The sequence below is a fragment of the Coregonus lavaretus genome (assembly GCF_964263955.1).
Source record: "Coregonus lavaretus genome assembly, contig: HAP1_SCAFFOLD_1224, whole genome shotgun sequence".
NCBI lineage: Eukaryota > Metazoa > Chordata > Actinopteri > Salmoniformes > Salmonidae > Coregonus > Coregonus lavaretus.
Genome location: NW_028163593.1, coordinates 125,679 through 148,611, shown reverse-complemented (window position 1 = coordinate 148,611; position 22,933 = coordinate 125,679).

The window sequence follows — 22,933 nt, the reverse complement described above, 5'->3', positions numbered from 1 at the left end:
ACAAACATTTCTGCTACTTCTCCAAAGAGATGTTCTACCCAAGAGGAAGTGCTAACAGTCTCTATATGCATTTAGGGAGGGTGTTTGGTTATCTTCAGCTGTTGTAGTGTATGATGGAATTGTAATATTTCTTTGTGTTCATATTATCAAACAATTGCCATAATATGTGGGATATTACAGCTGAATGAGTGATAATAACCTCTGGTGGACGTCCTCCATGTTCCCCTCAGCTCCTTGACTTGTGTTGTCAGTCTGAACAGGCTCAGCAGTTGGAGAGGCAGAGGGTTGTTGATTGTTTGGAGCTTGGGTTGCTGTGAGGTAAAACAACAATGCCATCAATGAAATTACTGGTATACCAGATAGTCAGGTTGTATAGCAACATCACATTCATAGTCAATATTCCATTTTGTTTCAGATGATGAAACAAAGTGAATCTGCTGTCAAGGATTATGAAAACAGTAGCAGATTTTCACTGAATATCATCTATGTCAAGAAGTAAATCATGGAATAAATACATATTTTCAGGGTGATACTAATGTAAGAAAATTACATCATTTTGATGTGAAGTAACTATGGATATTAAACTATTTTTGTGACCCAAACAGAAAGTACTTACTGATAGCAGTGATGTTTTGTGTTGCAGTTTGTTGACTGACAGTGATGTGAACAGGCATCTCTAGTTCTCCCACTTCACACCAATACCAGTCAGTGTTCTCCATCTTCAGTCCACTCATAGTCACTGTTAAGACTGTTCTGTTGTTGGCCAGACTGATATCCTTTAATGTCACTGTTCCATTTAAAGTCCCAGAATACGACACACAATCACCACCCATCCTGCACCACTTTATATCTCCAGAGTTACTATAGTAACAACGGACAGTGACACTCCCTCCTTCAACTGCAGTCACTTCCTGTTGGTCCACATAGAGTTCTGGAGTACCTGAACACAGAGGTACAGACACCAAAGAAAGAACTCAGCAGCAGAACTTTATTTCTAGTAAGTATTTTATTATTAATATTTTTTTTTTTTTATGTTTTAAAACCGACCACAGCGGAGTTTAAACAAATTTTACACCACAATCTACATACAGAGAACAGAAAGTATTCTTCAGGTCAACTTGAACAATAATGGTGATACCAGTTACCAGACAAGGAACCAGTTACCAGGAAATGAAATGAGAACACCAGTCATTTAGTTTGTGGAAGCAGGCTATTTCTGATTGTCTCATCATTACTGAGAACTACCTATTCTACTTTATTGAATTGTAAGAGTTGCAGGGATCTTACCTGGAGTGACAGACAGGTAGAACCGTTGTATCCTGATATCTGGTCCTCCATTGATCTCCACAACACACCTGTAACTCTTAGAGTCCTCTGGCTCCAGATCAGTCATGGTCACAGTGAAGACTCTCTGGTTGATGTCATCAGAGATTGAGGCATTACCACTGCTCTTATGATGGTCACTGCGTACTAGAGAGGAGCAACGACTCCAATCATACCCTTTACACCAGTATTTCACATGATTTATGTAATACTGATCATAGTGACATGGGATGGTGATGGAGCCTCCGGCCTGCACAGACACATACCTCACTGTGAACACATCAACACAAAACACATTTAGGTTGGAATTCAACAGAATCTGCACTGCAGGATAAAAATCCCATTGCTTATACACTATAAAACAGCTTGTTAATGATTGAGATTAATTACACCGTGTTTACAGTGAATTGACCCACTGGACTTCAGCCCTTTATAGAAACATGTTACACATATCTGCTGATACTCTGTAGAGGATGAGGAAGAGGAGGAGGAGGAGGAGGGAGAGATGAAGAGCCATGTGAAGGTTTCAGCCTGCCTGGTATATTATATGGTACCTGAGCACAAATGTTTGTCAAGTACCAAGGTACCAGCCAGAATGACTCTACTTCCTAATGTTAGTAGACTTCACTGTCTGTAACTCTCTTCCTGCTTCTGTTTGTGTGTACATGGCCCCCTCAGTGGCAGATAGCAACCATTGCATCATATGGACTAGTTTAACCCCAAAATCATAGTCACTACAATGTAATTTATTTAAGCTTTCAGCTTTCTCTAAGGGCTCTTTGGGACAAAGAGTCCCTACTATCCTGTTACCCTCTACTGGAACATAGGCCACTAATGATACAAAGACTTGATAATTGGGTGACATGCACAATATTTCCATTGTCAAAAATCTATATTTCGGTATATAAGAAACGATATGATAAATGTACTCTATGTGCTAGACATTGATAGATTTGAGGGGTCATGTGCTACAGCGATGTAGTGATGGGGACTAGACCAAGACCTCCACAGACTCTCACTTTAAACCAAGTTCATGGTTCAGGGTCCTCCGAACCACAACCCAGTCTGATATTATTTTACGTTCAACAAGAACGCTCTGTCTCTCTCCCTTTTCTATACAGGAAATGAACAGCTCACAACCACAGATGTCCTCTAAGCAAAAGTGTGAAAGTTAGCTCAGAATGCTGCAAGTTTAAGCTAAACTCATTCTATAATGTCATGTTAAATACTGAGCTATACATTCTGTTGTTGGCTCCAACACAGCAAACTACTTCAGATACATCAGAATGTCGCTCTCAAAATCACAGAGCACAGAGCTCACATCATGTTGTGCAAATGATCTTGAGAAGAATAAAATGTCTTTATAAATATACATGACATTTAAAAAAATTGCTTTCATACTATTTTCACACGTATGTGGTAACATTTCACAACTCTTAGTACAAAACTCAAAACAGATCATCAAAAAGGCAGTTTTTTCAAATCTTTAAGCACATTTTCAATTGACTAATAAGTACAACACACAAAATCACACCAACATTTTCACCAAACATAATCAGTGTTTCATCTAGAAATACCTTTCATATAAAGTAAATGCCTTTCACAATGTAATAATCACAATACTTTTCAAATGATTTTCTTATCATTTGTTTAAATACATTTGACCATCACTTAATCCAACAGTGCGTAATGGTTAATCACTTAACCGTTTGGTAAAACTATAGATTTTGATCTGGTTTGCCTGCTACATATGGATTTTGAGAACTACAGAAATACAATATGTGTTTATTTACATTTACATTTACGTCATTTAGCAGACGCTCTTATCCAGGGTGACTTACAAATTGGTGCATTCACCTTATAGCCAGTGGTATAACCACTTTACAATATGTTTTTTGTTTTTTTTTGGGGGGGGGGGGGGGGGGGGGGGTAGAAGGATTACTTTATCCTATCCCAGGTATTCCTTAAAGAGGTGGGGTTTCAAGTGTCTCCGGAAGGTGGTGAGTGACTCCGCTGTCCTGGCGTCGTGAGGGAGCTTGTTCCACCAATGGGGTGCCAGAGCAGCGAACAGTTTTGACTGGGCTGAGCGGGAACTGTGCTTCCGCAGAGGTAGGGGGGCCAGCAGGCCAGAGGTGGATGAACGCAATGCCCTCGTTTGGGTGTAGGGACTGATCAGAGCCTGAAGGTACGGAGGTGCTGTTCCCCTCACAGCTCCGTAGGCAAGCACCATGGTCTTGTAGCAGATGCAAGCTTCAACTGGAAGCCAGTGGAGTGTGCGGAGGAGCGGGGTGACGTGAGAGAACTTGGGAAGGTTGAACACCAGACGGGCTGCGGCATTCTGGATGAGTTGTAGGGGTTTAATGGCACAGGCAGGGAGCCCAGCCAACAGCGAGTTGCAGTAATCCAGATGGGAGATGACAAGTGCCTGGATTAGGACCTGTGCCGCTTCCTGTGTAAGGCAGGGTCATACTCTCCGAATGTTGTAGAGCATGAACCTGCAGGATCGGGTCACCGCCTTGATGTTAGCGGAGAACGACAGGGTGTTGTCCAGGGTCACGCCAAGGCTCTTCGCACTCTGGGAGGAGGACACAACGGTGATGTCATCCGTGATGGCGAGATCATGGAACGGGCAGTCCTTCCCCGGGAGGAAGAGCAGCTCCGTCTTGCCGAGGTTGAGCTTGAGGTGGTGATCCGTCATCCACACTGATATGTCTGCCAGACATGCAGAGATGCGATTCGCCACCTGGTTATCAGAAGGGGGAAAGGAGAAGATTAGTTGTGTGTCGTCTGTGTAGCAATGATAGGAGAGGCCATGGGAGGACATGACAGAGCCAAGTGACTTGGTGTATAGCGAGAATAGGAGAGGGCCTAGAACTGAGCCCTGGGGGACACCAGTGGTGAGAGCACATGGTGCGGAGACAGATTCTCGCCACGCCACTTGGTAGGAGCGAGCGGTCAGGTAGGACGCAATCCAAGAGTGAGCCGCGCCGGAGATGCCCAACTCGGAGAGGGCGGAGACGAGGATCTGATGGTTCACAGTATCAAAGGCAGCAGACTGGTCTAGAAGGACAAGAGCAGAGGAGAGAGAGTTAGCTTTAGCAGTGCGGAGAGCCTCCGTGACACAGTGAAGAGCAGTCTCAGTTGAATGACCAGTCTTGAAACCTGACTGGTTTGGATCAAGAAGGTAATTCTGAGAGAGATAGCAAGAGAGTTGGCTAAAGACGGCACGCTCAAGAGTTTTGGAGAGAAAAGAAAGAAGGGATACTGGTCTGTAGTTGTTGACATCAGAGGGATCGAGTGTTGGTTTTTTGAGAAGGGGTGCAACTCTCGCTATCTTGAAGACGGAAGGGACATAGCCAGCGGTCAAGGATGAGTTGATGAGCGAGGTGAGGTAAGGGAGTAGGTCACCGGAGATGGTCTGTAGAAGAGAGGAGGGGATAGGGTCAAGCGGGCAGGTTGTTGGGTGGCCGGCCGTCACAAGATTTCATCTGGAAAGAGAGGGGAGAAAGAAGTCAAAGCATAGGGTAGGGCAGTGTGAGCAGGACCAGCAGTGTCATTTGACTTAACAAATGAGGATCGGATGTCGTCAACCTTCTTTTCAAAATGGTTGACGAAGTCATCCACAGAGAGGGAGGAGGGGGGGGGGGGGGGGGGGAGGATTCAGCAGGGAGGAGAAGGTGGCTGGGGGCGGCAGGTAGCTTAGTGGTTAGTAGCGTTGTGCCAGTAACCGAAAGGTCGCTGGTTCTAATCCCCGAGCCGACTAGGTGATCTGTCGATGTGCCCTTGAGCAAGGCACTTAACCCTAATTGCTCCTGTAAGTCACTCTGGATAAGAGCGTCTGCTAAATGACAAAAATGTAAATGTGATGTAAATGTGGCAAAGAGCTTCCTAGGGTTTGAGGCAGATGCTTGGAATTTAGAGTGGTAGAAAGTGGCTTTAGCAGCAGAAACAGATGAAGAAAATGTAGAGAGGAGGGAGTGAAAAGATGCCAGGTCCGCAGGGAGTCTAGTTTTCCTCCATTTCCGCTTGGCTGCCCGGAGCCCTGTTCTGTGAGCTCGCAATGAGTCGTCAAGCCACGGAGCAGGAGGGGAGGACCGAGCCGGCCGGGAGGATAGGGGACATAGTGAGTCAAAGGATGCAGAAAGGGAGGAGAGGAGGGTTGAGGAGGCAGAATCAGGAGATTGGAGGGAGAAGGATTGAGCAGAGGGAAATGATAGAATGGAAGAGGAGAGAGTAGCGGGAGAGAGAGAGCGAAGGTTGCGACGGCGCATTACCATCTGAGTAGGGGCAGAGTGAGTAGTGTTGGAGGAGAGTGAGAGAGAAAAGGATACAAAGTAGTGGTCGGAGACATGGAGGGGAGTTGCAGTGAGATTAGTAGAAGAACAGCATCTAGTAAAGATGAGGTCAAGCGTATTGCCTGCCTTGTGAGTAGGGGGGGACGGTGAGAGGGTGAGGTCAAAAGAGGAGAGGAGTGGAAAGAAGGAGGCAGAGAGAAATGAGTCAAAGGTAGACGTAGGGAGGTTGAAGTCGCCCAGAACTGTGAGGGGTGAGCCATCCTCAGGAAAGGAAATTATCAAGGCGTCAAGCTCATTTATGAACTCTCCAAGGGAACCTGGAGGGCGATAAATGACAAGGATGTTAAGCTTGAATGGGCTAGTGACTGTGACAGCATGGAATTCAAATGAGGAGATAGACAGATGGGTCAGTGGAAAAAGAGAGAATGTCCACTTGGGAGAGATGAGGATTCCTGCGCCACCACCCCGCTGACCAGATGCTCTCGGGGTATGCGAGAATACATGATCAGACGAGGAGAGAGCAGTAGGAGTAGCAATGTTTTCAGTGGTAATCCATGTTTCCGTCAGCGCCAAGAAGTCGAGGGACTGGAGGGTAGCATAGGCTGAGGAACTCTGCCTTGTTGGCAGCAGAACGGCATTTCCAGAGGCTGCCGGAGACCTGGAACTCCACATGGGTCGTGCGTGCAGGGACCACCAGGTTAGAGTGGCAGCAGCCACACGGTGTGAGGCGTTTGTTTAGCCTGTGCGGAGAAGAGAGAACAGGGATAGACAGAGGCATAGTTGACAGGCTACAGAAAATGGCTACAATAATGCAAAGGAGATCGGAATGAAATGAACTAAATATCTGGGAAAGCGAGAGAGCGGGGCCTCCCTCACTTACGTTTCACTGAAACACCCAAATATAACTCTCCCAACTTCCACCTCAGAAACTATAATTGTTGTAAACTACAGCGGTTCAATGTTTTCTAGGAATAGACTAACTTAGTTTATTCAGCTAGCTAACTTGGTACAGTATTCTTCTGTGAAAACCGTCCAGGGCACCTAGTCATATGACGCCACAGCCAACTAGCATGACGGACTCCAACAACATGATTTACCACCAATAGTCGGCCACAACAAACCACAAGTGTGTCAACACGCCAAGCAGATCATTCGTGTCCGTGTTTAACGTTGTGGGCTAGTCCGGACAGCTTGAGCGAGTCCGTCGTCAACTTATTCAGCCAGTTAGTTAGCTAGAATAGTTAGCATACTAGCTAGCAATTGCTTTCTGCCAGCGAAGAAACCCGTCCTCCCACAGCACGAACACACAGAGAGAGCCAAGCTAACGTTAACTAGTCACCCATGTCCTGAATTCCCTTGAACGACTCTGACTACCAGTATGTAAAAACAAAACACAAATGTAGGTTATAACTTACCCCTAGCAGCTACTGTTAGCTAGCCAAGTGCAAAGCTAGCCACTGAATTGACTCAGCCAGTTCGCGTCTGTTCGCTAGGTCGTTCCAGCTATTGTTTAGTAGCTATCCAGGTAGCAACAAGCTAGCTACATTTCGAGCACAGTAGCTACTTACTACCTATCGTTAACGCTAACGAGGTTAGAAAAACAGCTGAATGGTAGGCATTATTGTATATTTATATAGTATAAACATTTAAATGACATGTATGATACATGATAACCATACATAATGACTATTCATTATTAATAATTGATTTCACATAGTGGTAACCACTATTGGTCACCATATAAAAGGGGGTGTGTGAACACTTGCAATTTCTTTCAATATGGAGCAGGATAGACAGCAAGGGAGAGCAATAAATCAAAGAGCTCGTGAACAAGGGGCCGTCAGAGAGGTGGGCATGTGCCCCATCAAAGAGGTCAAAGAGGTGGGCATGGGCCCCATCAAAGAGGTCAAAGAGGTGAGCATGGGCCCAATCAAAGAGGTCAAAGAGGTGGGCATGGGCCCTGTCAAAGAGGTGGGCATGGGCCCCATCAAAGAGGTCAAAGAGGTGAGCATGGGCCCCATCAAAGAGGTCAAAGAGGTGGGCATGGGCCCTGTCAAAGACATCAAAGAGGTGGACATCAGAGAGAGGGAGGCAGACGGCAGAGAACTGTTCTGTCTAATGAAGTCTGGGCCATCGTTGCTGACCATGTGGTAAACAGAGGCCTTACCATGGCAGAGGCTGCCTGATTAGTTCACCCAAATCTGAAAAGATCAACTGTCAATTTGATCATGTGAACATTTCGCCAAGAGAACCAGTAAGTCTACAGGATATGCACTATGCTTTACAATTACATTTACAGTAAATTACATATTGTAATGCATGTTAATTCACAAAACATGTTACAGTATTCTTACAGTATGATCTATTGACAGTATACACTCTTCACACCAATACCAGTCAGTGTTCTCCATCTTCAGTCCAATCATAGTCACTGTTAAGACTTTTCTGTTATTAGCATCACTAGTCCGGTTTAATGTCAGTGATGTTCCATGTAAAGTCCCAGAATTCAAACTCACACAATCACCACCCATCCTGCACCACTTCATACAGTGGGGAGAACAAGTATTTGATACACTGCCAATTTTGCAGGTTTTCCTACTTACAAAGCATGTAGAGGTCTGTAATTTTTATCATAGGTACACTTCAACTGTGAGAGCCGGAATTCTTACTGGTTGGTAGGTGGTCAAATACTTATGTCATGCAATAAAATGCAAATTAATTACTTAAAAATCATACAATGTGATTTTCTGGATTTTTGTTTTAGATTCCGTCTCTCACAGTTGAAGTGTACCTATGATAAAAATTACAGACCTCTACATGCTTTGTAAGTAGGAAAACCTGCAAAATCGGCAGTGTATCAAATACTTGTTCTCCCCACTGTATCTCCAGAGTTACAATAGTAACAACGGACAGTGACACTCCCTCCTTCTACTCCAGTCACTTCCTGTTGGTCCACATAGAGTTCTGGAGTACCTGAACACAGAGGTAAAAAACAAGAATTCAGAGAAGAAAAAGGTGTTTTTACAACAGGCTCCTTACAAATTCCTTAAAGCTGCAGTCTGTGATTGGTACATCCATTGTTGGTCTTTTGAATTCATAATAATTATATATAGCCATTGATTATTAAATAATTTAAAGAGTTCAACTGTTACCCCATCATGACCCCAAATAGAATCTTGTTTTACTCAGTGGTTTGTAAAGAATGTAATTGTAAGAAAACACTGTACAGCTTCAAAACATGGTCAGTTCTTGCACCTACACATACAGTATATCTCTGTCTATGAATTTCAGACTGATTACACATTTCTCATTTCATTTGTTGTAATAGGCTATTTACCTGGAGTGACAGATAGGTAGAACAATTGTATCCTGATATCTGGTCCTCCGTTGATCACCACAACACACCTGTAATTCTCAGAGTCCCATGACTTCAAGTTAGTCATGGTCATAGTGAAGATTCTCTTGTTGATGTCATCAGAGATTGAGGCATTACTACTGCTCTTAGGATGGTCAGTGCGTACCACATAAGAACATCCATGCCAAAGGAATCCTTTACACCAGTATTTCACATGGTTGATGTGATTCAGATCATAGTGACATGGGATGGTGATGGAGCCTCCTGTCTGCACAGACACACGCCTCACTGTGGACACATCAACACAAAACACATTTAGGTTGGAATTCAACAGAATCTGCACAGCAGAAAAGAAATCCCATTGCTTATAAACTATAAAACAGCTTGTTAATGATTGAGATTTACAGTGGCTTGCGAAAGTATTCACCCCCCTTGGCATTTTTCCTATTTTGATGCCTTACAGCCTGGAACTAAAATTTATTTTTTGGGGGTTTGTACATTTTGATTTACACAACATGCCTACCACTTTGAAGATGCAAATTTTTTTTTATGGTGAAACAAACAAGAAATAATACAAATAAACTGAAAACTTGAGCGTGCATAACTATCCCCCCCCCTCAAAGTCAATACTTTATAGAGCCACCTTTTGCAGCAATTACAGCTGCATGTCTCTTGGGGTATGTCTCTATAAGCTTGGTACATCTAGCCACTGGGATTTTTTCCCATTCTTCAAGGCAAAACTGATCCAGCTCCTTCAAGTTAGATGGGTTCCGCTGGTGTACAGCAATCGTTAAGTCATACCACAGATTCTCAATTGGATTGAGGTCTGGGCTTTGACAAGGCCATTCCAAGACATTTAAATGTTTCCACGTAAACCACTTGAGTGTTGCTTTAGCAGTATGCTTAGGGTCGTTGTCATGCTGGAAGGTGAACCTCCGTCCCAGTCTCAAATCTCTGGAAGACTGAAACTGGTTTCCCTCAAGAATTTCCCTGTATTTAGTGCCGTCCATCATTCCTTCAATTCTGACCAGTTTCCCAGTCCCTGCCGATGAAAAACATCCCCACAGCATGATGCTGCCACCAGGGGTGATGAGAGGTGTTGGGTTTGCGCCAGACATATAGTTTTCCTTGACGGCCAAAAAGCTCAATTTTAGTCTCATCTGACCAGAGTACCTTCTTCCATATGTTTGGGGAGTCTCCCACATGCCTTTTGGCGAACACCAAACATGTTTGCTTATTTTTTTCTATAGGCAATGCCTTTTTTTCTGGCCACTCTCCCGTAAAGCCCAGCTTTGTGGAGTGCACGGTTTAAAATGGCCCTATGGACAGATATTCCAATCTCCGCTGTGGAGCTTTACAGCTCCTTCAGGGTTATCTTTGGTCTCTTTGTTGCCTCTCTGATTAATGCCCTCCTTGCCTGGTCCGTGAGTTTTGGTGGGCGGCCCTCTCTTGGCAGGTATGTTGTGGTGGCATATTCTTTCCATTGTTTAATAATGGATTTAATGGTGCTCTGTGGGATGTTCAAAGTTTCTGATATTTTTTTTATAACCCAACCCTGATCCGTACTTCTCCACAACTTTGTCCCTGACCTGTTTGGAGAGCTCCTTTGTCTTCATGGTGCCGCTTGTTTGGTGGTGCCCCTTGCTTAGTGGTGTTACAGACTCTGGGGCCTTTCAGAACAGGTGTATATATAATGAGATCATGTGACACTTAGATTGCACACAGGTGGACTTTATTTAACTAATTATGTGACTTCTGAAGGTAATTGGTTGCACCAGATCTTATTTAGGGACTTCATAGCAAAGGCGGTGAATACATATGAACTCACCAGTTTTCCGTTATTTATTTTTTAGAATTTCAGCTTTCTCTAAGGGTTTTGGGACATAGGGTCACTACTGTCCTGCTGCTCTCCACTGGAACATAGTAGAAACAAAGATTCGATAATTGGGCGACATGCACCACATTTCCATTGGCAAAAATCAATATTTCAGTATATATGAAACTATATGATAAATGTACTGCATATTCTAAAAATGTATAGATTTGAGGGGTCATGTGCTACAGAGATGTAGTGACGGGTACTAGACCAAGACCTCCACAAACTCTCATTTTAAATCAGGTGCATGGTTCAGGGTCCTCCGGACCACAACCCAGTCTGATATTATTTTTCGTTCAACAAGAAAACTCTCTGTCTCTCTCCCTTTTCTATACAGGAAATGTACAGCTCATAACCACAGATGTCCTCTAAGCAAAAGTGTGAAAGTTAGCTCAGAATGCTGCAAGTGTCCGCTAAAATCATTCCATGATGTCATGTTAAATACTGAGCTATTCATTCTGTTGTTGGCTCCAACACAGCAAACTACTTCAGATACATCAGCATTTCACTCTCAAAATCACAGTGCACAGAGCTCACATCATTTTGTGCAAATGATCTTGAGAATAATAAAATGTCTTGAAAAATATTCATGACATTTGTTTTGATCGCTTTCATACTATTTTCACACGTATGTGGTAACATTTCACAACTCTTAGTACAAAACTCAAAACAGATCATCAAAAAGGCTGTTTTTTCAAAACTTTAAGCACATTTTCAATTGACTAAGTACAACACACAAAATCACACCAACTTGTTCACCAAACATAATCAGTGTTTCATCTAAGAATACCTTTCATATGAAGTAATTGCCTTTCACAATGTAATAATCACAACACTTATCATATGATTCTCTTCTCATTTGGTTAAATACATTTGACCATCATGCAATCCAACGGTGCTTAATGGTTAATCACTTAACCGTTTGGTAAACCTATATTTTTTCAACTGGTTTGTCTGCTATATATGGATTTAGAGAACTACAGAAATACAATGTGTGTTTGTATAGTATAAACATTTAAATGACATGTATGATACATGTAACCATACAAAATGACCATTCATTATTACTAATTGATTTCACATAGCGTCAACCACTATTGGTCACCATATAAAAGGGGGTGTGTGAACACTTGCAAGTTCTTTAACAAGGAGCAGGATAGACAGCAAGGGAGAGGAAGAAATCAAAGAGCTCGTGGACAAGGGGCCGTCAGAGAGGTGGGCATGGGCCCCATCAAAAAGGTATAAAGAAGTGGGCATGGGCCCCATCAAAGAGGTCAAAGACGTCAAAGAGGTGGACATCAGAGAGAGGGAGGCAGACGGCAGAGATCTGTTGTGTCTAATGAAGTCTGGGCAATCGTTGCTGACCATGTGGTAAACAGAGGCCTTACCATGGCAGAGGCTGCCTGATTAGTTCACCCAAATCTGAAAAGATCAACTGTCAATTTGATCATGTGAACATTTCGCCAAGAGAACCAGTAAGTCTACAGGATATGCACTATGCTTTACAATTACATTTACAGTAAATTACATATTGTAATGCATGTTAATTCACAAGACATGTTACAGTATTCTTACAGTGTGATCTATTGACAGTATACTCTCTTCTACCATCAGAATTGACAGAAGACCCCATGGTGGTGTCGTGGCTGTGTGCTGACCGACCAGCAGTGGTGGAAATGGTGAGGGCCAGGAATGACATATGGCTGTCTGAAATAAAGCAGGCCATTGAGGAGAACGGTGACATCTTTGCCAATGTGGCATCCATCAGCCTACCAACAATCGGCCACCTTATGAAGAGGCAGCAGGTATCTATGAAACACATTTACCTGGTGCCTTTTGACAGAAACAACGACAGGGTGAAAGTACTGTTGGCCGAGTATGTTCAGGTACAGCACTACAGTACCTTCGGAAAGTATTCAGATCTGGACTTTTTCCACATAAAGCCTTATTCTAAAATTGATTACATTTTTAAAAAATCCTCAGCAATCTACACACAATACCCCATAATGACAAAGCAAAAACAGGTTGAGAAATTTTAGCAAATGTATTATTAAATATATATGTATTTATATAAGTATTCAGACCCTTGCTATGAGACTCAAAATTGAGCTCAGGTGCATCCTGTTTCCATTGATCATCCTTGAGATGTTTCTACAACTTGATTGGAGTTCACCTGTGGTAAATTCAATTGATTGGACATGATTTGGAAAGGCACACACATGTCTATATAAGGTCCCACAGTTGACAGTGCATGTCAGAGCAAAAACCAAGCCATGAGGTCGAAGGAATTGTCCGTACAGCTCAAGACAGGATTGTGTCGAGGCTCAGATCTGGGGAAGGGTACCAACAAATTTCTGCAGCATTGAAGGTCCCCAAGAACACAGTGGCCTCCATCATTCTTAAATGGAAGACGTTTGGAACCACCAAGACTCTTCCTAGAGCTGGCCGGCTGTCCTAACTGAGCAATCGGGGGAGAAGGGCCTTTGTAAGGGAGGTGACCAAGAATCCGATGGTCACTTTGACAGAGCTCTAGAGTTCCTCCGTGGAGATGGGAGAACCTTCCAGAAGGACAACCATCTCTGCAGCACTCCACCTATCAGGCCTTTATGGTAAAGTGGCCAGAAGGAAGCCACTCCTCAGTAAAAGGCATATGACAACCCGCTTTGAGTTTGCCAAAAGGCACATAAAGACTCTCAGACCAGGAGAAACAACGCAGGAGTGTCTTCAAGACAAGTCTCTGAATGTCCTTGAGTGGCCCAGCCAGAGGCCGGACTTGAACCCGATCTAACATCTCTGGAGAAACCTGAAAATAGCTGTGCAGCAACTCTCCCAATCCAACCTGACAGAGCTTGAGAGGATCTGCAGAGAAGAATGGGAGAAATTCCCCAAATATAGGTGTGCCATGCTTGTAGCGTCATACGCACTGTATATACTGTATTACTGTCACTATTTGGTGCACATGCTACTTCACAATATCATATTGGAACAATACTGTATAAATAACTAACCAAAATATATTTCAGAGGGGGATGGTGCTTGATGCTGTTGTTAACCATCACAAGTATATCTTTGTGCTGAAGCTGGCTTCAACCAGGCCAAAACTCAGCACCGTGGGTAGAATCTCATCGGCCAACGGGCGACCGTCCAAGTTCCTGGACAACGTGGGGGAAACATCTCCATGTGTGCAGCTTCCTCTGAAGATGGTGGTGTAGGACGTAGGCCATTACTTGGATCCTATAAAGCTGCACACCTCATTGTGTTTCTCAATGAAATTGAGCAGGCCTGTCAAGGTGAAGGGGTCACCTATGTCATTGTGTGGGACAATGTCAGGTTACACCATGCAGATGTGGTTCAGGCATGGTTTAGGGCCCATTCCCAATTCATGACCCTATACCTGCTCCCATACTCTTCTTTCCTCAACCCTATTGAGGATTTTCTTTCAGCATGGAGGTGGAAGGTGTACGATCCCCATCCCCATGAGTGTGCCACCCTCCTTCTGGCCATGGATGAGGCATGCCACGACATCAATTCAGACCAATGTCTTCCTTAGATGTCTTCATTGATCACACCTTTGATTACACATTGGATAGATATTATGGAAATTATAGATTTTCTGTCAATTGTGTAGCGTAATGTAAGTGTATTGCCTAATGTGAAAACAGTGTAATCTACTGTAATTTACAGTACTGTAGCATTTTATTTTCAGCACTTCTAAGGGCGATTTGAAACGACTATATTAATTTTGTTGAGTTTTGGTGATTAAACAATGTTCTCATTACACGTTTACAATCCAAATGAATGCACAATGACAGGTTTTGAAAGAAAGACTGGCGGCATTACAAGTGTGACCAGTTTGAAGTTGTGAAAATGTACCACATACTTGTGAAAAAAGTGCCAAAGCGATTTTAAAAAACTGTAACAAAGCATTTATATATTCCATTGAAGCTGGAGAAGGTAAAGTACTCCAAGGGTCTGATTCAACAAGGAGAGGATTTGCTACAGTAAACCAGATTACCAAATTACAACTACTGTCAAAACACTTTGGTGATTGTAACACCAGGATTCCTGAATGAAACGATTTACAAAAAAAAATCAAATAATTTAGTTATTCTATTTTTATATACTTAACAATTCTAAGGTGCTGCTGTGCTGTTTGTTGCTACTTGGCTACCTGCCAAACTATTCACGTTTTACTTTTAATAAACGTTTAATCAATCTCTGTGTTCAACAAATTTACCAACTTTTTAGTTTTGTCCTCACTCATCTTTTTTCGTTAAACTTTTTCACCCCGGACGTTTTATCCCGAGACAGAAGAGTCATTTTCCTGTGCGTTTTTGCTGCCAACTTTACTTTATTTTCCTTTTTTCCATCGCAACTTTTTTCCCTCATTCAACTTTTTCACTCCGGACGCTTTATCTGGACATGGTTCGTCAACATCTTCAACAGCCGAAGCTAAGTAGTAACATTAACATGATGTCTTCTAATTGCAGTCGCTGTACTCATAATATACAGGAGAACGATCGCCTTACGGCGAGAATAGCTGTGCTACAAGCCCAGCTTCAGACGCAATCGTTAGGCAAGGGTAATTTCAGTGTAGGAAAGGAAGAAACAGCGTCTGTGCCACCAGTAAGTACAGATAGTAACGTTAGTATAAATCAAGGTAAGTCTCGCACAGTCCCCGCAGCCGGACAACTTTCTCATGGCTTCTGGAGGGAAATACTGTTGGAATGCTCAACCGGTGTCGCTCATTCAGCCGACAGAAACTTTCAACCGGTTTTCCCCATTATGTAGCGAGTCGGAGTCTGAGTCTGAGTCTTCTCTTGTCTCTACTCCTCCCGTTACGGGGTCTGAGACGCCGAAGGCTCCCACCATTAGCTCTGACAAATTGAAAACCTTAGTCATTGGCGACTCCATTACCCGCAGTATTAGACTTAAAACGAATCACCCAGCGATCATACACTGTTTACCAGGGGGCAGGGCTACCGACGTTAAGGCTAATCTAAAGATGGTGCTGGCTAAAGCTAAAACTGGCGAGTGTAGAGAGTATAGAGATATTGTTATCCACGTCGGCACCAACGATGTTAGGATGAAACAGTCAGAGGTCACCAAGTGCAACATAGCTTCAGCGTGTAAATCAGCTAGAAAGATGTGTCGGCATCGAGTAATTGTCTCTGGCCCCCTCCCAGTTAGGGGGAGTGACGAGCTCTACAGCAGAGTCTCAGCACTCAATCGCTGGTTGAAAACTGTTTTCTGCCCCTCCCAAAAGATAGAATTTGTAGATAATTGGCCCTCTTTCTGGGACTCACCCACAAACAGGACCAAGCCTGACCTGCTGAGGAGTGACGGACTCCATCCTAGCTGGAGGGGTGCTCTCATCTTATCTACCAACATAGATAGGGCTCTAACTCCTCTAGCCCCACAGTGAAATAGGGTGCAGGCCAGGCAGCAGGCTGTTAGCCAACCTGCCAGCTTAGTGGAGTCTGCCAATAGCACAGTCAGTGTAGTCAGCTCAGCCATACCCATTGAGACTGTGTCTGTGCCTCGACCTAGGTTGGGCAAAACTAAACATGGCGGTGTTCGCCCTAGCAATCTTATTAGGATAAAGACCTCCTCCATTCCTGCCATTATTGAAAGAGATCGTGATACCTCACATCTCAAAATAGGGTTACTTAATGTTAGATCCCTCACTTCAAAGGCAGTCATAGTCAATGAACTAATCACTGATCATAATCTTGATGTGATTGGCCTGACTGAAACATGGCTTAAGCCTGATGAATTTGCTGTGTTAAATGAGGCCTCACCTCCTGGTTACACTAGTGACCATATTCCCCGTGCATCCCGCAAAGGCGGAGGTGTTGCTAACATTTACGATAGCAAATTTCAATTTACAAAAAAAAAAATGGCGTTTTCGTCTTTTGAGCTTCTAGTCATGAAATCTATGCAGCCTACTCAATCACTTTTTATAGCTACTGTTTACAGGCCTCCTGGGCCATATACAGCGTTCCTCTCTGAGTTTCCTGAATTCCTATCAGACCTTGTAGTCATAGCAGATCATATTCTAATTTTTGGTGATTTTAATATTCACATGGAGAAGTCCACAGACCCACTCCAAAAGTCTTTCGGAGCCATCATCGACTCAGTGGGTTTTGTCCAACATGTCTCTGGACCTACTCACTGCCACAGTCATACTCTGGACCTAGTTTTGTCCCATGGAATAAATGTTGTAGATCTTAATGTTTTTCCACAAAATCCTGGACTATCGGACCACCATTTTATTACGTTTGCAATCGCAACAAATAATCTGCTCAGACCCCAACCAAGGAGCATCAAAAGTCGTGCTATAAATTCTCAGACAACACAAAAATTCCTTGATGCCCTTCCAGACTCCTTCTGCCTACCCAAGGACGTCAGAGGACAAAAATCAGTTAACCACTTAACTGAGGAACTCAATTTAACCTTGCGCAATACCCTAGATGCAGTTGCACCCCTAAAAACGAAAAACATTTGTCATAAGAAACTAGCTCCCTGGTATACAGAAAATACCCGAGCTTTGAAGCAAGCTTCCAGGAAATTGGAACGGAAATGGCGCCACACCAAACTGGAAGTCTTCCGACTAGCTTGGAAAGACAGTACCGTGCAGTACCGAAGAGCCCTCACTGCTGCTCGATCATCCTACTTTTCCAACTTAATCGAGGAAAATAAGAACAATCCAAAATTTCTTTTTGATACTGTTGCAAAGCTAACTAAAAAGCAGCATTGCCCAAGAGAGGATGGCTTTCACTTCAGCAGTAATAAATTCATGAACTTCTTTGAGGAAAAGATCATGACCATTAGAAAGCAAATTACGGACTCCTCTTTGAATCTGCGTATTCCTCCAGGGCTTAGCTGTCCTGGATCTGCACAGCTCTGCGAGGGCCTGGGATCGGGAGAGACACTTAAGTGTTTTAGTACTATATCTCTTGACACAATGATGAAAATAATCATGGCCTCTAAACCTTCAAGCTGCATACTGGATCCTATTCCTACTAAACTGCTGAAGGAGCTGCTTCCTGTGCTTGGCCCTCCTATGTTGAACATAATAAACAGCTCTCTATCCACCGGATGTGTACCAAACTCACTAAAAGTGGCAGTGATAAAGCCTCTCTTGAAAAAGCCAAACCTTGACCCGGAAAATATAAAAAACTATCGGCCTATATCGAATCTTCCATTCCTCTCAAAAATTTTAGAAAAAGCTGTTGCGCAGCAACTCACTGCCTTTCTGAAGACAAACAATGTATACGAAATGCTTCACTCTGGTTTTAGACCCCATCATAGCACTGAGACTGCACTTGTGAAGGTGGTAAATGACCTTTTAATGGCGTCAGACCGAGGCTCTGCATCTGTCCTCGTGCTACTAGACCTTAGTGCTGCCTTTGACACCATCGATCACCACATTCTTTTGGAGAGACTGGAAACCCAAATTGGTCTACACGGACAAGTTCTGGCCTGGTTTAGATCTTACCTGTCGGAAAGATATCAGTTTGTCTCTGTGAATGGTCTGTCCTCCGACAAATCAACTGTACATTTCGGTGTTCCTCAAGGTTCCGTTTTAGGACCACTATTGTTTTCACTATATATTTTACCTCTTGGGGATGTTATTCGAAAACATAATGTTAACTTTCACTGCTATGCGGATGACACACAGCTGTACATTTCAATGAAACATGGTGAAACCCCAAAATTGCCCTCGCTAGAAGCCTGTGTTTCAGACATAAGGAAGTGGATGGCTGAAAACTTTCTACTTTTAAACTCGGACAAAACAGAGATGCTTGTTCTAGGTCCCAAGAAACAAAGAGATCTTCTGTTAAATCTGACAATTCATCTTGATGGTTGTAAAGTCGTCTCAAATAAAACTGTGAAGGACCTCGGCGTTACTCTTGACCCTGATCTCTCTTTTGACGAACATATCAAGACTGTTTCAAGGACAGCTTTTTTCCATCTACGTAACATTGCAAAAATCAGAAATTTTCTGTCCAAAAATGATGCAGAAAAATTAATCCATGCATTTGTTACTTCTAGGTTAGACTACTGCAATGCTCTACTTTCCGGCTACCCGGATAAAGCACTAAATAAACTTCAGTTAGTGCTAAATACGGCTGCTAGAATCCTGACTAGAACCAAGAAATTTGATCATATTACTCCAGTGCTAGCTTCCCTACACTGGCTTCCTGTTAAGGCAAGGGCTGATTTCAAGGTTTTACTGTTAACCTATAAAGCGTTACATGGGCTTGCTCCTACCTATCTTTCCGAGTTGGTCCTGCCGTACATACCAATACGTACGCTACGGTCACAAGACGCAGGCCTCCTAATTGTCCCTAGAATTTCTAAGCAAACAGCGGGAGGCAGGGCTTTCTCCTATAGATCTCCATTTTTATGGAACAGTCTGCCTACCCATGTGAGAGACGCAGACTCGGTCTCAACCTTTAAGTCTTTACTGAAGACTTATCTCTTCAGTAGGTCATATGATTGAGTGTAGTCTGGCCCAGGAGTGTGAAGGTGAACGGAAAGGCTCTGGAGCAACGAACAGCCCTTGCTGTCTCTGCCAGGCCGGTTCCCCTCTCTCCACTGGGGTTCTCTGCCTCTAACCCTGTTACAGGGGCTGAGTCACTGGCTTGCTGGTGCTCTTTCATGCCGTCCCTAGGAGGGGTGCGTCACTTGAGTGGGTTGAGTTACTGACGTGATCTTCCTGTCTGGGTTGGCGCCCCCCCTTGGTTTGTGCTGTGGTGGAGACCTCTGTGGGCTATACTCGGCCTTGTCTCAGGATTGTAAGTTGGTGGTTGAGGATATCCCTCTAGTGGTGCGGGGGCTGTGCTTTGGCAGAGTGGGTGGGGTTATATCCTTCCTGTTTGGCCCTGTCCGGGGGTTTCTTCGGATGGGGCCACAGTGTCTCCGGACCGCTCCTGTCTCAGCCTCCAGTATTTATGCTGCAGTAGTTTATGTGTCGGGGGGCTGGGGTTAGTTGGTTATACCTGGAGTACTTCTCCTGTCTTATCCAGTGTCCTGTGTGAATTTAAGTATGCTCTCTCTAATTCTCTCGTTCTCTCTTTCTCTCTGAGAACCTGAGCCCTAGGACCATACGTCAGGACTACCGGGCATGCTGACACCTTGCTGTCCCCAGTCCGCCTGGCCTTGCTGCTATTCCAGTTTCAACTGTTCTGCCTGCGGTTACGAAACCCCTACCTGTCCCAGACCTGCTGTTTTCAACTCTTAATGATCGGCTATGAAAAGCCAACTGAGAGACCTGAGCCCTAGGACCATACGTCGGGACTACCGGCCGTGGTGACTCCTTGCTGTCCCCAGTCCGCCTGGCCTTGCTGCTATTCCAGTTTCAACTGTTCTGCCTGCGGTTATGGAACCCCTACCTGTCCCAGACCTGCTGTTTTCAACTCTTAATGATCGGCTATGAAAAGCCAACTGAGATTTATTCCTGATTATTATTTGACCATGCTTGTCACTTATGAACATTTTTGAACATCTTGGCATGGTTCTGTTATAATCTCCACCCGGCACAGCCAGAAGAGGACTGGCCACCCCTCATAGCCTGGTTCCTCTCTAGGTTTCTTCCTAGGTTTTGGCCTTTCTAGGGAGTTTTTCCTAGCCACCGTGCTTCTACACCTGCATTACTAGCTGTTTGGGGTTTTAGGCTGGGTTTCTGTACAGCACTTCGAGATATTAGCTGATGTACGAAGGGCTATATAAAATAAAATTGATTGATTAAATCAAATAGCTAAATTATCCTTGGTATGATCCTATGATGATGTTAAAACAATTTAATATGTTTTAGTAGAATCCAAGACCCGGGACCTCCCGATTAAACTTTTGTAAACTACATAAGAATAACATTGTTTTGAGGCTCTGCAAATTGCAATCAGATAGACATGCAGACTATGTTTTTCACATACTATCATCTATGTGAGGAAGTAAATCATGGACTAAATACATATTATCAGGGTGATGCTAATGTAAGAAAAGAATTGAATTATATGTGAAGTAACTATGCATATTACATAGTTTATCAGGACCCAACCAGACTTGTGTTATAGTTTGTTGACTGACAGTGATTTGAACAGGCATCTCTAGTTCTACCACTCTAATACCAGTCAGTGTTCTCTATCTTAACTTACTGATAGAGGGGGTTCTCTGTGTTATACTTTGTTGACTGACAGTGATGTGAACAGGCATCTCTAGTTCTACCACTCTAATACCAGTCAGTGTTCTCTATCTTCAGTCCACTCATAGTCCCTGCTAAAAGGGCAGTGCAGTGAAAAACATGATATTACAGTTTTTTTTTTTCGATAGTTGCACACTATGAAGTTGAAATAATACTCTGAAATTGTGAAAATTATGATAATGCCCTTTTGGTGTAAGAGCTGTTTGAAAACAAAATCTGTTCAGGTGGGATGGAGTTTTTGTCCCACAGCATCGCATCTCAATCTGATCTGATTATTCTGACCAATGACCAGTCATATTTTATTTGCATATGTATCCTCCTACTTTGAAGGGGGAGTCTAGATGATCGTTTCCGCAAATCAGGTCTGTAAATGTAAATATATTTACATTTGTATCAACACATCCACACGACCAGACCAAGCATTTCAATGGAAAAATAAGGTTTAGGGAAAGAAATTATAAAAAATATATTTGAAGCTATTTTCATTAAATAAACACACACAGTAATTTGCTAGACATACAGTCATGATTTAAACGTTTTGGCAGCATCAGTGGTCTGATTAAAGTCACTGATCTTCCATCTAAAGCTCCAGAATTGCTCCTCACACAGGAACCACTACCACCCAGCCTGCACCACCTCATACCACCAGGGTTAGTGAAGTACCAATGAACCGTGGCACTATCCACTGGGCACAGACGTCAGTTCAACATCTAGTTTTGATTTACATTTGGTTGAGTTCAACTAATGTGAATTAAACGTGAAATAAAAAAAAAGTGTATAACTTTACATGTTCACAGATCTCACTGTCTTTAACTCTCTTCCTGTTTCTGTTTGAATGTACATGTCCCCCTCAGTGGCAGATATCAGCAATGGTATTTTATGGTCTAGTTTTAACCTAATACATATTTATTTCAACACATTTTGTATTCAGCATCATCATCATCATAATTATTTTGTTACACAGCTTGTACATTTAATTTACACTCTTGATCATGATTAGTTACAGGTGTTGGACATTTGACTAGATACATGAGATAAATAAGATGAACATGTAAAAAACAAGTGACAAGGGTAAAAGGTGGGTGACACATAAATACTATAACAGATAGTGTATGTGGTGACAATGAAAACTAACACAGCAGACTGTCTTCAGTAGTTTATGGACACAAAAGGATAGAGGGGTCTTTCTGGGGTGGGTTAAGAGGTATGACAGAAGCATATTGGAGGCAGATAGATGCACCTGGCCTCACCCTACTAGAATCTGACGTAAAATGTCTGTTTGCTGATGATCTGGTGCTTCTGTCCCCAACCAAGGAGGGCCTACAGCAGCACCTAGATATTCTGCACAGATTCTCCCAGACCTGGGCCCTGACAGTAAATCTCAGTAAGACAAAGATAATGGTGTTCCAAAAAAGGTCCAGTTGCCAGGACCACGAATACAAATTCCATCTAGACACCGTTGCCCTAGATGAAACAAAAAACTATACCTACCTCTGCCTAAACATCAGCGCCACAGGTAACTTCCACAAAGCTGTGAACGATCTGAGAGACAAGGCAAGAAGGACCTTCTATGCCATCAAAAGGAACATGAAATTCGACATACCAATTAGGATCTGGCTAAAAATACTTGAATCAGTTATAGAACCCATTGCCCTTCATGGTTGTGAGGTCTGGGGTCCGCTCACCAACCAAGAATTCACAAAAGGGGACAGACACCAAATTGAGACTCTGCATGAAGAATTCTGCGAAATTATCCACCGTGTAAAACGTAAAACACCAAATAATCCATGCAGAATAGAATTAGGCCGATACCCGCTAATTATCAAAATCCAGAAAACAGCCGTTAAATTCTACAGCCACCTAAAAGGAAGCGA